We start from the raw sequence: 17,348 nt of genomic DNA, 5'->3' as shown, positions 1-17,348 counted from the left end.
AAATGGTGGCATCTGCTGGATGGAGAAAAAAAGATGGGGGTAAAGAGCAATAAGATGAAAGAACCAGGGTCAGAGCAGCTATATGTATATTGCAATATAGTAATCTTGGCAATGAAAAAGTGCAACAGTGCATATAATAATATCTGTAAAGTACATGTGTCATAAGCCGGGATACATTGCACTCCCGTGGCCACATGTTCATCTTTCAGCATAAAGTATATGGACAGATGACTAAACAATGCAGAACCTGGCAGACTATGCCCTCCCCCCCCCCCCCCCAGCACCACTCCCATTACCTGCATTACCTGTGGGTCACACAGAACATTTCCCCAATGCGTGTTTCGCGTTATGCTTGACCGTGACCAAGCGTAATGCAAAATACGTTATTTTGAAAGATGAGCTTTCATCTTGTTGCACTTTACCCCCATACATCACCTTTATCGGTATCCCAGCAGATTCCACCATTTACCTGTGGGTATTTTTTGCCTTCTGTGCTTTTTTTTTATGTGTTTTTATCTGTTTTGGGCTCTTTTGTGACCTCAATAAAGATTATGTTATTATGATATCAAGTTCAGTCTACCATTGTGCTCATTTGTAGGATATATAAATACATTTCAAATATCTTTTAGGCTAAGTTTCCACTTGGGTTTTTTCTGACAGTTTTTGGATATCTGCCACTGCAGTTTTTGAGCCAAAGCCAGAAGTGTATTCAAAAGGAATAGGACATATAAAGGAAGGACTTACACTTCTCCTCCCTTATGGATCCACTTCTGACTTTGGCTCAAAAACTGCAGTGGCAGATCTCCAAAAACTGCCAGAAAAAAAACCAAGTGGAAACTTAGCCTTACTCAAATTATTATATCTGAACAATTTACAGCCAATTATCAACTAATTAACCAAATTAAGTGGCAGTTATATTTGCATAAAAACCCAATTCTACAAAGACTACCAGATGCCTGTCATATTATGCTGAACCTGAAGCTATTAAAGGTAAAAAAAAAAAAAAAAAAATATGGACATAGGGGGAGATTTATCAAAACCTGTGCAGAGGAAGAGTGGTGCAGTTGCCCATAGCAACCAATCAGATTGCTTCTTTCATTTTCCACAGGCCTCTAAAGAGGCCTGTGGAAAATGAAAGAAGCAATCTGATTGGTTGCTATGGGCAACTACACCACTCTTCCTCTGCACAGGTGTTGATAAATCTCCCCAATAGACACTACCATGTCCAATAGAGCATTCTGTGATGTTTTTGTCTGTGGATGTGTATGAAATCTAACAGACACCGAAATCCTGCATGATTCTGTATGAAACCAATGTCATATTGAGGTACAGGAGAGACCAAGGACCTCTATGGGTACCCCAGTGTGGCTCTCAATAAAATAGAGCAGTAATACTGTTCATAAACCCCCAACCTGCAAGAATGCAGTAGCGAGGAAGAAAAAACCCTTTCAAAGGGCGCTGCTGTTGTCCTGGTGAGATGAAGATAGGAAGCCCGAGGCAGAAATATTTTGCAAGGTATAGCTTCTTTATTGGTGCAGAATCATAGCAAGCAGGGATACAGACAGGATAACGCGTTTCGGGGGACAGCGCCTTCTTCAGATCAGTGCACTGATCTGAAGAAGAAGGGGGCGCTGTCCCCCAAAACGCATTATCCTGTCTGCAGATTTCTTCTGTGTTTTAGACACTTTCTGCATCTCTTTACACATTATTCAATAGCGTCTAGAAAAGAAGGCATGGCAATGGGGAATCCTAAAATACAACAAATGCTTTTTATGCTATTTTATCATGCCACATTTAGAACAAAAAAAGGAAATTAACAATGATACAATTGGGAGTCAGATAGATGGTCGGGAGGACTTGGGTCAAAAGCAGGGGCTGTCCCTCTAAAAGAGGAGCACTTTGAGTGGTATGGAATTGTATGATCATCATTACTAGTAACGATAATGATTGGTTATATAGCTGTGACATTTGTCCTGTACCATGATTTTGAAAGATATTTTTTACAAGCATTTTTTGGATTGTGTTTTTTCATACATTTATAATATCCATATTTTCATGTGTTTGTTCTATACCTACAGCATGCTGTTGCCAGGACCCAAACCATGCATAAAAAGTCAGAACAAAATGCCATGAACAAAATGCATTCTTTGTAGAAAATGTAAGTTGTAATAAGTTGATGTGGGGAAAAAAGTCAGGAATAATGCAATTTATTTGCAAAATGCTATGTGTGAAACCACCCTGAGGCTTTGTTCACACAATGGAATTTTCGTGAGGAATTCGCATTAGAATTCCGCACGGAGATTCCACAGCAGTAGAGTCCAATTGATATCAATGGGATTCTGCTGCACTATGCACAGTATTTCTCCGCTGAAATCTTGATTTCACAGAAAATCCACAGAGTCCACAGAAAGATTACACGTCTATGCTTTCTGTGGAGTCCATATGGAAATGCATTGTCGTCTATGAGACAGCGCATTTCCGAGCTGTCCTAGCGTGCATTTCTGAGTGGTCCTAGCTCCGTCATGTTCTCCACCTTTGTGGCAATGTCCACACAGAAATATACTGTGAGGACATTGCCCATATGAACATAGCCTTAAAGTGGAAAAGATTTTTTATTTATTTTTTCATATCAACTGGCTCCGGAAAGTTAAACAGATTTGTAAATTACTTCCATTAAAAAATCTTAATCCTTCAAGTACTTATCAGCTGCTATACACTACAGAAGTTAATTTGTTCTTTTCTGTCTGACCACAGTGCTCTCTGCTGACACCTCTGTCCATCTCAGGAACTGTCCAGAGTAGAAGCAAATCAACATAGAAAACCTCTCCTGCTCTGGACAGTTCCTGACATGGACAGAGGTGTTAGCAGAGAGCACTGTGGTCAGACAGAAAATAACAGCTCAACTTCCTCTGTAGTATACAGCAGCTGATAAGTATTGGAAGGATTAAGATTTTTTTTTTATAGAATTCATTTACAAATCTGTTTAACTTTCTGGAGCCAGTTGATTTCTAAAAGTACCCCTTTAAGCTATATTCACGAATAGTATTTTGGTCAGTATTTTTAACCAAAATCTGGAGTGGAACCAACAAACAAGGTGCAAATCATTCCATTCTAGGTTTTCTGTGTGTTGGTTTTACACCTGTTTTTGGTATAAAAATACTGACCAAAATACTACTGTACGTGTGAATATAACTGTAAGGTACATGCACATGTGCATATTTTGCTGCAGATTTTCTGGCTTTCGTGCCCATTGAAGTCAATTATTTTGCTCAGTATTTTTTGGCCAAAACCAGGAGTCAAACTGATGTAGAGAAGACTATAATGGAAAGATTTGCCCCCGTGTTAAGTGTTTTGCACCCATTCCTGGTTTCGGTTTAAAACAGTGATCAAAGTACTTTGTGTGAACCCAGCCTTAGAGTGACAATCTGTAAATACAATTACGTCAGTGTAACATTTAGCTGTCACTAGAATATAGGAAAGAGAACCCTGCCCAACAATGAATGTTTATGCTGAACACTCCTTAGTTATGTCTGTTGTATATACTATAATAGGTGCAGTGCGTTCTGAAATCTATGTTTGAAAAAGAAAATGTGAAATAACTTGTCAGCCACCCTGGATCCACTGCTTATGTTATTCCTGGAGGAACACTCGGCAGAGTAGCAAGGGGGAATGGTTGAAGCTATATGCATGTCCATTATAGAGCTCTCTATAATCCAGCAAATATTAGCATAGATGACAGCGGGTGAGATAATCATCAAGTCATTCCATTACACCAAAGTTAGTAAGGAAAAAAAAAAAAACTGACGGAATTGGAAACACCAGGTCTAGATGATTATCTGGCTGCTGACCTGGGGTTACTGTCTGACTCTGTATTAGCTCAGTGAATTTTTTAAAATCTGTTTAAGAACCAAGAACAGGCCGCAATTTAAAGATAACACTGACTGATCACTTGGTAAGATGCGTGAACCCACTGAGCCAGTTCCTAACCTGCTTGTGCAGGGAAGCAGATGTGGGAGTTTGCTTCTCATTATTATTCTATAAATGGATATCAAGCAAGCAGCCATATTTGACATATTTGCATTTATTAATAAATAGCTGGTCCTGCTGAAGTCAAATGAACTTAAAATTACGTGAAACAATCCAGCGAAAACCAGAGGTCAATGTCTGGAGATTGTGTAAAACAGGCATGGTGTCCTAAATTAGTAGATTATGGCTTCAAAATGGCTTCTCACAAATCCAAAATATATTCATAAGAAGAAAGAAAAAGCCGGCCACTCATCAAAGGTGAGTGGCTGGCTTTTTCTTTCTTCTTATGAATATATCTACTACTGTACACTGTTGGTAGCCAGAGCACCGCCACTATCTACAGTGGGGATCAAAAGTTTGGGCACCCCAGGTAAAAAAAAATTATTAATGTGCATAAAGAAGCCAAGGAAAGATGGAAAAATCTCCAAAAAGGCATCAAATTACAGATTAGACATTCTTATAATATGTCAACAAAAGTTAGATTTTATTTCCATCATTTACACTTTCAAAATAAAAGAAAACAAAAAAATGTTGTCTGTAAAAGTTTGGGCACCCTGCAGAATTTATAGCATGCACTGCCCCCTTTGCAAAGCTGAGACCTGCCAGTGTCATGGATTGTTCTCAATCATCATCTGGGAAGACCAGGTGATGTCAATCTCAAAGGTTTTAAATGCCCAGACTCATCTGACCTTGCCCCAACAATCAGCACCATGGGTGAAATTGTCTAGAAATCTGAAACTGAAAATAGTTGATGCTCACAAAGCTGGAGAAGGCTATAAGAATATAGCAAAATATTTTCAGATGTTAATATCCTCTGTTCGGAATGTAATTAAGAAATGGCAGTCATCAGGAACAGTGGAAGTTAGAGCAAGATCTGGAAGACCAAGAAAAATATCAGAACAGCTCGCAGGATTGTGAGAAAAACAATTCAAAACCCAGGTTTGACTGCACAATCCTTCCAGAAAGATCTGGCAGACACTGGAGTTGTGGTACACTATTCAGCTTATAGAGATACTTGCACAAATATGGTCTTCATAGAAGAGTCATCAGAAGAAAACCTCTTCTACGTCCTCACCACAAAAATCAGCGTTTGAACTTTGCAAATGAACATATAGACAAGCCTGATGCATTTTGGAAATAAGTTCTGTGGACCGATGAAGTTAAAATTGAACTTTTTGGCCGGAATGAGCAAAGGTATGTTTGGAGAAGAAGGGGAACAGAATTTAATTAAAAGAACATCTGTCCAACTGTTAAGCATGGGGGTGGATCAATCATGCTTTTGGGTTGTATTGCAGCCAGAGGCACAGGGAACATCTCACGAGTAGAAGGAAAAATGGATTCAATAAAATTTCAGCAAATTTTGGATGCTAACTTGATGCCATCTGTGAAAAAGCTGAAGTTAAAGAGAGGATGGCTTCTACAAATGGATAATGATCCTAAACACATCTCAAAATCCACGGGGGATCACATCAAGAGGCATAAACTAAAGGTTTGCAATGGTGTTCACAATCTCCTGACCTCAACATAATTCACAATCTATGGATAGACCTTAAAAGAGCAGTGTGTGACAGACAGCCCGAAAATCTCAATGAACTGGAAGACTTTTTTAAGGAAGAATGGGCAAAGATACCTCAAACAAGAATTGAAAGACTCTTGGCTGGCAACAAAAAGCGTTTACAAGCTGTGATACTTGCCAAAGGGGGCAGTACAAGATATTAACTATGCAGGGTGCCCAAACTTTTGCAGATGCCATTTTTTTTTTTTCTGTTATTTTGAAAGTGTAAATGATAGAAATAAATCTAACTTTTGTTGACATATTGTAGGAATGTCTAATCTTTAATTTGATGCCTTTTGGAGATTTCTCCATCTTTCCTTGGCTTCTTTATGCACATTAATACAAATTTTTACCTGGGGTGCTCAAACTTTTGATCCCCACTGTAACTGCAAGAACCACCTAAGCTTGTAGAAAAGTTTTCCTGAATTACCGAAGTGCCGTACAAGCTTCTCTGTTATGTAGCAAAATATATTTTCTCCAGTGTTCTATATATTCTTTATATTCTCTACTTTAATCTGTGCTTCCAGAGCAGAATGCCTCCATGGCATTCAATAAGGTCCGAGGCACATATAACTACAGTAAACGGTCCCATGTACCTGTAGATATATATCTCAAAGGGGCTCTTTTTCTGTTTGTCTTCTGCTTTGTTGTGTTTTATAAACATTGCTGCAAAACTGCAATATTTTTTTTAAAGCACATCATCATAATATCAGTCTTTCCCTTGTGGATTGTAAGGTGTAATGAGCTGGGGCCTCACTCCTCTTGTTTGATTTGATAGTAACATATTTCGGTAATGTTAGATTTTTTATATTTATGTACCCTTTCAATTGTAAAGTGCTTTAGAATATGTTGGCACTATATAAATAAATATTACTATTCTTTGTAATTACTGTGTCGTTGCCTGTGCTAGGCCTCCCAATGTAACACATTTTTCTTGAAGGATCTTGAAATACCTGTTGGTCTAATATGAAAAAGCGAATACACAAGCCCTCATAAAACTAAAGACTTAAAGACTTTATTAGAAGTAATATCAAGAACTACTGATTCAAAGTTGTCTTAGAAATTTAGGGTAGTTGAGAGATTCTGTTTCTAAAATGTTTTCTATTTCACATGAAGCATTTGTTAAAGGGAACCTATCATCAGATTTTACCCTATATACCCTTGGCAAAGTGTAGGGCAAAATCTTTATCCTCACCATCCCCGGGGGACGCACCTGCCCCCAGGGATGGTGAGGATATGAACTTATAAACTAGCCCCGGTGGCACTGTAAGTAGTCCCCTGTGTGGGGAGCTCTTCTTACCTACTGACGTTATTTCAGCCGGCAGCGACGCCCCCTCCACTTGATTGACCGGCCTCGTCATCGCTCTGCTGACTGAACAGACGGAGCAGAGCAATGGCGCGGCCCGTCAATCAAGCTGAGGGGGCATTGCTGCCAGTGAAGTAAAGGAAGAAGGTAAGAGGAGCTCCCCGCCCAGGGGACTATTTGCGGGGCTGGCAGGGACTAGTTTATAAGTTCATATCCTCACCATCCCCGCAGACAGAAGCGTCCCCCAGGGATGGTGAGGATAAACATTTTACCCTATATAACGCTTTGCCAAGCATTATATAGGGTAAAATCTGATGAATTTCCCTTTAAGTTCAATGCTGAGTATTTCCGACTCTGCGCTCCATTTGTAAAATGACTTGTTCTTGTTCATTTGGTTTCTCTTGTACTGTTTGGCTGGGTTCACACTACAGAATCTGTGACCAACAAATTTCCATCCAAAGATTCTGAGTGTTACCAGCACTGACTGAATCAGTCAGCACTAGGAAACGCAAGGACATTGCCGTCCCCATAGACGGCAATGTCTGTGGCGCGAATTCCGCCAGAACATTGAGCAGTACAATATTCTGGCCGAATTATTTGATCTGAATTTTCTGTCGGAAATCTAAAAATTTTGCAGTGTAAATGGGTTAACGGAAAACCCATTCTCCTGCATTTTACCTTTATGCAGCAGAATTTCTGACTGAAATTTTCTGAGCAAAATTCCAGTCAGAGATTTCGTAGTCATCTACGCGATACTTTAATAACCCTGTATACACTTTGACTATGGTATATTATTATGTATTGCTCTATTCTCTGTAATTAACTGTTTGTTTTTGCTTGTTTTTTTTTTAACTAGTTGTAAACTTATATAATCTATATTTTAATTTGCCTGTATAAATATTTGTAAGATTTCTGAAGGGAAATGTTAAGCACTTTGTTCTGGTGTATTAAAATTCACAGCTCTGTTATAAATCCATAATACAAGACACCATTGCTGTAAAATATTATACCATAGTATTTGAGAACAATGGCTGAACTTTTCACTATAAGGCTATGTTCACGCACAATATGAACAAGAGAATTATTTTGTTTCTTAATCAATGGGGTCTCAGCAGCCAAACACTCACTGATCACATCTTCCAATGTCAAAGAATGAAAGGAAAGGTTTATCCTGATCGTAGGGTTTTGATAGGACCAGTGCAGGAATAGGTTTCAGAGCGAGGCCACCCTTATCAGGGCGTACACTCCACCTAGGATTAGGCGTAGTGTGAGGGTGAGTAAATAGGGTTACTGCAAGGTAGGGGCCCACTCACATCCATTGGCCCACATATCTCCCATAGGACCCTGCCCCTCTTCCCTCCCCTAGACAGGAGGGGGTTATCATATTTGTGCTATTACCATATATACATTTATTTTGGTCCTCTCTGCCCTATACTATAAGCATGCTGACATTTAGGCTATGTTCACACAGCAGAATTTCTGCAAGGAATTCTACATAAAAATTCTGCAATAAATTTGTCAGAATTAATTACCCATTCACTTCAATGTAGAAATTCTGCTGTGTGAATGGGACAACGGAATACCACTGAAGTGTATTGGCTATAAATTCATGCAGAATGTTCTTGCAGAATTCCATGCAGAAATTCTGATGTGTGAGCCTTACTTAAAGGGGTTGGGATGCATGGAAGAAAACGGCTTCTTAAGAATTGGACGTTCTTTTAGGCACCTCGCACAGGTATCCAATCCTCACAGTATTGGCTTGGACTATTGGATACTTTGTACCTGTGTGAGGCACCTAAAAGAACGTCCAAATCTTAGGAAGCTGTTTTCTTCCCTGCATCTCTGCTACTGTGACCGGGAAACCTCTTTGGATTGGGTAGCCACGCCATGCGCATCGGACGACTGCATAGCGAGTCTGTGGGCAAGTCAGTGTGTTGTGCCCTCAGCCCAACACCAGTCGGTAAGGAGATCTACTTTTTATGTAACATCTGATCTAAGACAGTACCATGCTAGGGGCACACCTCTTTTTTCCTTTATATTTTCTCTTACTTAAAGGGGTTATCCAGGAATCTTAAAACAGAGATAATTTCTTTCAAAGACCGCTCCCTGTCTGTCTCCAGGTTGGGTGTGATTCTGTAGCTCAGTTCGATTGAAGTGAATGGAGCCAAGTTGTAATACCACACCCAAAGTTGAGACAGACGGGGAGCGGTCTTTGAAAAAAATTAGGTCTGTTTTTTAAATCTTGAATAACCCCTTTAATAACTTCCCTAGACTAGGATGGTGTTATTAACTTTTCTTCTGCCTTAGGCTATGTTCACACAGCAGAATGCCCGTTTGAATTCCGCTTGAATATTCTGCACAGACATCCTGCAGCAGCAGAGTCCCATTGATTTCAATGGGATTCTGCTGCACTGTTTACACGACAGAATTTCAGTGGAAATAACTGCCGTGGAAATTCAGATCCCGGTGTCCGCAGAAAGAATAGTTGTCTATTCTTTCTGTGGAGTCCGCAAGGAAATGCATTGCCGTCTATGGGCGCCCGCTGGTTAGTCATTCCATAAATTTTTCGCCTGTGTGAACCCAGGCTTAGCCGATAATAGTAATGCCGATAATAACTCCCTACCTGCCCAAGACTACCTGGGATCCTGGAAGTAACCCCCTCTCTAATGTAGACCACCATGGATACAGACATAAACCCCTGCCCCAGGAATGTTACTGTAAACACAATAAGTAGCCTAGCTAATTATTTGCAATTATTTGCTAAATTAAAGAGTTTAGAGGGGGAAAAAATCACTAACCATAAAGTTGTAGGGTTCAGATTTATCTAAACCTGTGCAGAGGAAAAGTGGAGCAGTTTCCCATAGCAACCAACCAGATTGCTTCTTTTATTAAAGAAGCAATTTGATTGGTTGCTATTGGCAACTGCCCAACTTTTCTTATGCACAGGTTTTGAAAAATCTCCCCCACAGAGAGAATACTTAATTAATAGTGGGCAGCAATTATTACCCTCATTGCTCCTGACCTACTCTTTAAATCCAGGCATTAACACACTGGATTTCGACTGTGTATGTCCCCAACTGGACCTGAAGAGCAGCCTGGGAGTGAGGGTAAGTATAGGAGTCTGGTTTGGGGTCTGAATATTTTTTCTTTTCTTGTTTAGGATTTTGATCAATTTAGGGATCTGAACTGGAGTCTGCATTATTCAAGGTTTCTGGTCTGTAGCCCAAATTAATTTACAGGCATGGTGTGGGGTCTGGAGACTGATGTAATTTGTGGATCTGGTCTGAGTCTAAATTAATTTTATATCTGGTTTCATGAGTGCATTTGTTTGTTTTGTTCTAAAAGCTGGGATTGGCTGATGTGGTGGCCCAGTACGGGAGTTGTTACCCCGTACCCTTGCTGCCTTGTCAGGTAGCCTCCTTGCAGTGTCCCCTGGGCTCCCCCGCATCTGTTCTACTGTAATTGTATATTATCCCCTATGTTATCAATATAAGAATGTTATATCTTTAAGAAAGGTTAACATGTGCTCACCAGTTGTCATGTGAGTTGTCATGTGATTGTTACCCAAGAGGTATCAGTGACCAGGTGACTTAAGGGTGACCAATGGGTCCCCCTATGAGTCTCCCCCATAAAAGCCCTGGGAGGAGTCTCTTCTCTCTCTCTTAGTTCCTGAGTCTTTGCTGAGGTGCAGTCGAGCCTAAGAGTGTGTCTGGGGTCATAGGACTAAAAAAAGAGAAAGAGGGAGCGCTCCATTGAGTAATATCGCCAAACCATGCAAGACGCTCATTGTAAATTAGCACTTACCAAAATAGGTTGTGCACAGGCCAGCACAACATGGATAAAGGTGTGTAATGATGATCCACTGCTGCCGTTCCACAAATAGGCACAAGAAAATACAGTCACCTCCAAGAGGAATGGAACTCAGGCGCTGAAGGACCAAGCAAATCTCAGGAATAAATACCTTGTTGTCCTGAGATTTGCTTGGTCCTTCAGCGCCTGAGTTCCATTCCTCTTGGAGGTGACTGTATTTTCTGGAGTCATAGGAGGCCTCAAGTCAAGTCTGCAGCCACAAGCTACAAGCTAAAGTCACAGCTTAGTCTGTCTCCAGTCAAGTCAGTCACTGTCATCTGTTGTCAAGTCAACGTGGCCTGCACTAAATTGTCCAAAACCACTGCAAGTTCCAGTAGCCCTTAAGGTCTCTGAAGTCACTGGTCACCTCCGTGGGCCTGGCTACACTGTATAGACCGTACCATCTGTCACTCAGTAAAGCTACAGTTGTCTGTAACTTGGCATTGGAGTCATTATTGCCACAGTGCCTAGCCCAGGATCCAGCGGTATACCTTCGGGTGGTATTGAGGATAAACCAAGCCCATCACAAATACAAGGGGTTAATGCCATCTGCCTCTAGGGTAATTCCATCTGCCCTGCATCTCATACCCTCTACCACACTGAAAAAGGGAGAAATCTAAGCAGCAAACACTACAGACGTCAGGTGAAGTCATCATAGCGCTCTGGGCGTGAAAAGGATGAAAAGGAAAGAGCATCTACAATCAGATGTCACCCATGAGTCACTGGATTTATAGGGGAGTTGTCGGCTCTCCCGACATGTCCATTTAGCATTGTAAAACTTGTATTCCACAAAAAGTCTACTTGTAGCCTAAATGACAATTGTTACCATTTCCCTTGTCAAAAGGATGTGTCCCCACACAAAGTGATGATTGGAGGTTGTCCGACTGTGTAGGGTCATAGCCCTTTGACAAGGGGAAATGGTAACATGCAGTTGTTAGTTTATTCATACAGTTATATTTTAAGGGGCCCTACACATTTAATGGGATATGAGGGGGACCTTACTGATCAAAACCTAGTGATGGTGTAATTTCTATACCTTCTAAACTGAAAAAAATTGTTAGGCTCAGTTCACACCACTTTTCTAACGGCAGTCAATGGTAGATGTATTCAATTTTAGGCTATATTCACACAGTGTATTTTCAGGCATATTTTATTGAAAAAATGTGCATCTGTTAATAAAATGTGCTCTATGTATGTCTATACACACAGTACGTAAAAAAAACTGATATATTTTCTGCATCCGTAATAATAAGAAACATGCCACTTATTTTATGGATGCAAAATATACATCCTTTTTTTACATTCTGTGTGCACAGACAACCACTTTCCCATAGACTTACCTAGAGCACATTCATTTTGCACAAACTGTGGCGAATTTTCTATTTTATGGATGCATATTTGCAAACTGTTGTGTGTTTTGGGGTATACATTACAAGTAGTGCTGAATATGATGTGGATTTGGCCTAATTACTCACATTCTATTTATTTCTTTTTATCCATTTCAGCATTCTTCACAAGAATAACTGAAAATCAATTCAACTAGCCAGAAAAAAGGTTGAAAAACTTTGAAATGGAAACCCCCCAACAATAAATAAATTGTTTCAGCATTTCACAGGTTAATGTAGGTTCACATGGATATAGAATGTAGACTGGGAAAAACTGATCCACCACCTGTTTGGAAGAACCAAGTTTTCATCTCAAAACACGCCCATAAATGTCATATAAACAATTCACTCCATTTTGTGAAGTGACAGGCGTGCTATTGTACTGAGCAGAAAATGCTGAGTGTTTCAGCCTCACCCTTCAGTCTGGGACAAGAATAATCCCTCACTCATAAAATACCAGTCTCTCTTGTTGCAATAATGCACGTTGTAAGGAGGGACTAAACATCACATACTACTACCTCTTTGAATACTGTGAAAGGAATAACTGAGCCTCAAATAGTGAGAGAAAATAGTTATCAAATATTTTTTGAAATTTTCTTGGGATTCATATCCATGGTGTAGGGCCAACTTCACACATCACGATTACAAAAGGTTTTTTACTAGGGTCATAAGCATGGGTGTGGTTACATGGCTAAAACTGCCTATTTGCTCCCCTTTCCACTGTATGCGTGTTCAAAGTATACCAGTACAATAGCATACAATGGCCATTTGGCTCTTTGTCATGCCAGACAGACATTATCATAGGCCTGTAGAAACGTAACTGCTAAGATTGCACTGGAATCAGCCTGTAAGACTGAGCTGCTCCTGCATTGTGTAAGGCTGGGTTCACATATGTCTGGCATCCGGCATAGGTGAACTCAGCCTAGATCTCGACGCAACTGATGCCACAACTGATGTCAAGTTTTTATCAGTTGTATGGCATCCGGCATTAATTCTGCATCCCCCTGTCCGGTGCCCTCCGGTGTCCAAGCTGCGTTCCCCTGTCCGGTGCCCTCCGGTGTCCAAGCTGCGTTCCCCTGTCCGGTGACCTCCGGCGTCAAAATTGAGACACTAAATGATTGTGAACTGTCACATTCAAATGAATGGGATCAGTTCTAGCATCAGTTTCCCTCTGGTGCATGCTGGAGGGAGACTATGCCGGATGCCTGATATATGTGAACCCAGCCTAACTGGTATTGGATGAGTATAGCAAGCAGTAAGGGAACTCTTTCACTGTAAGTTGGTCACTGGCAATAAGAGGGAGCACTATTATTGTGTACGAGCAGTAAGAAAACACTAATACTTTGAGAAGGAAACTAAGGATGCACTGTTTAGTTTTGTTCACACGATGGAATGTCCACATGGAGAATCTTAGTGCGGACATTCTGCAACCTGTGGGTGCCGCCATGCTGGCGCTAGGACCGCACGGGAATGCGCCGTCTCATAGAAGGCTATTCATTCTGTGTGGTGTCTGCAGAAAGAATGAATGTATTCATTATTTCTGCAGACACAGAAATCAGATTTTCCGTGCAGGAAACATCTGGCACGGAAATTCCGTCATGTGCACATTGCACAACGGGACTCTGCTTTAGCGGAATCTTCGTGGTGGGTTCCGCATTGAACATGGAACATGGCCTTAGTGTGTGGGACCACTGGTGTATATGCCAACAAATCCCATTCAGGTCCATAGACTGTTATTAAAAATATATGTAATTTAGCCTATACGTTAAAGCAGACCAGTTTCTACAGCAGAATGTTCAAGAACGCAAGCGGAAACACAGGAAGAAGAAATCTGCTATAAAATTGCTTTAAGAATAGTGTTATGCAATCTGAATCAGATGCTACTTTCTTGATTGTATGTAAGATCAGCTGCCATGGACTCAGCACTACCCTTAGTCTTGGTAGCTAAGTGTTGGTGAGCTTATAGTTGTTATGAAGCGCAGCTTCGATTGACCGCCCAACCGCACAAGACTTTCTGCTGCAGCTGTCCAGCTAGATATTCTGATGTACATGACCTGACGGCCTTCACACCTTGCAATTTTGTCACAACAATAGATAAATCCTAGATTTATTACAACAATGTGCATACATTTACCAGTATTAGATATGCTACAATTTTTTTCTTTACATTCAGTCATAGAAGTATTATGGCACAGTCATGTCAAATCAACATAAGTTTGAACGATATGGAATTAACATTTGGGCCATTGTTTTTACCGTGCTAAAAGAGTATTACCGTACTACCCTACGATCTAAAATGCAGGAAGGTATTGAATATTACTATATGTAGAAAACTGGACCATTAATATTTAAATGTTCAGACAAATACACTGTACAGATTACATTGTTTTAATCCCTATTAAGTGATGTACTATATCCTGCCAACTAAATATACTATTTTGCTATCTATTTTCAGAGAAAGGCTGAGTTTTTATGGGCTAATTCTCAACCTATGCCGACACATGTCCAAGTCATGCATATTTAAATATTCCACAGCATAAATGATATATACAGATAATTAACAATATATATATATATATATATATATATATATAGATAGATAGATAGATAGATAGATAGATAGATAGATAGATATAGATATATATATATTTTTTTTTTTTTATTTTTTTTTTGCATGACATTTAAGAAAACTAAATTGGCGCATGACAAAAGTATGGATATATATAAATATTACACCATAATAGAAATATACATGCACTCAACGCTTAGCAGGTATCTAGACGTTCAGAAGTCCGGAGTCACGGGATCATGAATGCAGATGCTGAGGAGCGCTCAGAGGCAATACCAGCCGTTTCGCACGTCAGTGCGTACTTCTAACGGCTTCAGACAGAAGAAGTACGCACTGACGTGCAAAATGGCCGGCGTTGCCTCTGAGCGCTCCTCGGCATCTGCATTCATTATGGTGTTATTGTTGGATACTTTATCTAAGTACGTGCACCCTGCAGGTATCATTGTTGGTTGGTTCTGCTGTTCTATGTGGTTTCCTCCAACGGGGACTAGCATGTTACTGCATAGTGTGCGCTCTCCTCTTTGTTTCCTTCTCCTGTTTCTTCATAATATATATATATATATATATATATATATATATATATATATATATATTGGCAATGTCTGGTCAACTTATTCTTCCTAAAATCACATTTTACTATGATTTAATTAATGCTATTAGTGTTATCAATACACCTAAGTATGTACCTTTTATAAGTCTATCTGTACCAGCTACTTGTATGCAAAGGTGTACACAGATGGGGCAAGAGGGTTGACGCCTGTTTGTCCCATTATTGAGAAAAGGGCCATTGAGATGGTTGACATTACATTGCCTGTGAATATAGTAATATTGTGAACTGTAAATCAGAGAACATAATATTCTGGGTATTTTTCCTAAAATGTGGGACAGTGTAGTTTCCCTCCCCTGCAAAACTGAGACCTTTATGTCACATGAATACTGAAATTAATAGGCTGTACCTTATACATAATATATACTTCCTGGGAATGCCATAGATTTACAGCAGGAAAGGACATTTACAAGACATCGAGCTTCATGGTCTGTCAATGTGCTAATACAGTGGTTAATCTGGTTTAATCTTAAATTTTATTTTTTTACATTCCACCATACTTACACATCACTACAGTGAAATATTGTGAAATGCAGGACACAAGTCTTTTATGTTCATCAGAGAGAAATTATTTATAAGGTCATTGCAAAATCCCCTTTCTAGCTGTTTGCCTCTTTAGAGGATCTTTAGATCTCTAGATCTTTAGGGTTTCCAGTCTCATTGATGCACCAGTAGAGTACAAGCAAGCATATATGGCCCAATTCCATTGAATATCTACTGTAGTAAAAACTGCTGGAAAAAGTCCACTTTAAGAAGATAAAGTTTGTCAAAGTGGTAACCACATAAATGCCAGGACCCAAGCTTTTACAGCAAAGCATTACACAAAAAATCACAAAGCCTTTGCTGGCTTGCCTTCCTTCCATAGTGCTTTATGTTGCCATCTTTTTCCCAAGAATGTGATGCACCCAAATATGGCCCTTCATCAGACAATGTCACCTCCTTCCAATGCTTATATGATACCTGTTATTAGACAAAGGAAAGTACGAATCAGCTCACCCCTTGGCCCACGGAGAATGGTGTGGACTACACCCAAACAATATTAGGCAAGAAGATGAAGAACTCCAGCTCGATTAACAGATCAATATGCCAACTTTATATCTGGACGCTACATGGATCACAGGTAAGACAGGATGTGACACGTTTTGGACAGGTGCTGGCCTTACTCATGTAATATGTTATAGATTATCCTATTTGAATTACTTTTCTAAACTTTTTAATAAAAAATGTTATGTGTGAAATTAACTTCTAAAAATTAAGCCATCAGGAGTCCTTCTTCTGCTCCTGCCTGCAGTCCTGCTTGGAGATTGTCTTCTGTAGCAGGCTGGCAGAGGCAAAGGTTAGGAAATGCGGGCTGGACCTCCGCTTACGGCCCATTTCACACGAATCTGCTCTCGGTTGTGTGAAGCAGAGTTAGGCTGGGTTCACACCACGCTTTCAGCCATACGGGACCGCATACGGCTGGGAGAGCTAAAAACTGGGTGCTCCCGTATCCCTGTCGTATGCCGCCCGTATGTAATTCATTTCAATGAGCCGACCTGAGTGAAATGCTGACTCCGGTCAGCTCATTTTGCCCCCTATGCAGTTTTCCACCGGACGTAAAACCATGGTCCACTACGGTTTTAGGACCAGTGGGAAAACCGTATACGGGGCAAAAATGAGCCGACCGGAGTCAGCATTTCACTCCGTTTGGCTCATTGAAATTAATTACATATGGACGGCATATGGTAGGGATACGGGAGAGCCCGGTTTAACTCCCCCCAGCCGTATGCGGTCTGGTATGGCTGAAAACATGGTGTGAACCCAACCTCAGGGAGGAAATTCTCCCCAGCACGGCTTCAGATGATGATGATGTCTACTGGGGAACACCCCTTCCCAGTCTGTGGAGCTCACTGAGACTGAGCACCAGATACAGAACAATATCAAGGTATAAAACTAAAAAAATAATTAAAAAAAATAAAGACAGGTGGTGATTAATCATGATGGGGGAGTAAACTGGGAGGATTAAAAAATATATCAAGCTAATAACAGGTATTCTTTAATGAACTAGTTCT

General features: G+C 40.3%; 1 protein-coding gene and 1 long non-coding RNA gene across 2 annotated transcripts in view; one reads left to right on the top strand and one right to left on the bottom strand.

Annotated features, from left to right (window-relative positions):
* The window catches only part of PITX3 (paired like homeodomain 3), a 90,472-nt gene that overhangs the window by 61,089 nt on the left and 12,035 nt on the right, over positions 1–17,348 (bottom strand). The gene's annotated exons all lie outside the window — the stretch shown is intronic.
* On the top strand, positions 1,213–12,487 carry LOC130281726 (uncharacterized). The gene is made up of 3 exons (XR_008846089.1): positions 1,213–1,515; positions 2,079–2,158; positions 12,242–12,487. It is a non-coding gene; the product is annotated as an uncharacterized LOC130281726 (long non-coding RNA).

The sequence above is a fragment of the Hyla sarda genome, chromosome 7 (genome assembly GCF_029499605.1).
Source record: "Hyla sarda isolate aHylSar1 chromosome 7, aHylSar1.hap1, whole genome shotgun sequence".
Lineage (NCBI taxonomy): Eukaryota > Metazoa > Chordata > Amphibia > Anura > Hylidae > Hyla > Hyla sarda.
Note: the sequence above shows the minus strand (reverse complement) of the source record. Positions and strands in the feature narration are given on the sequence as shown.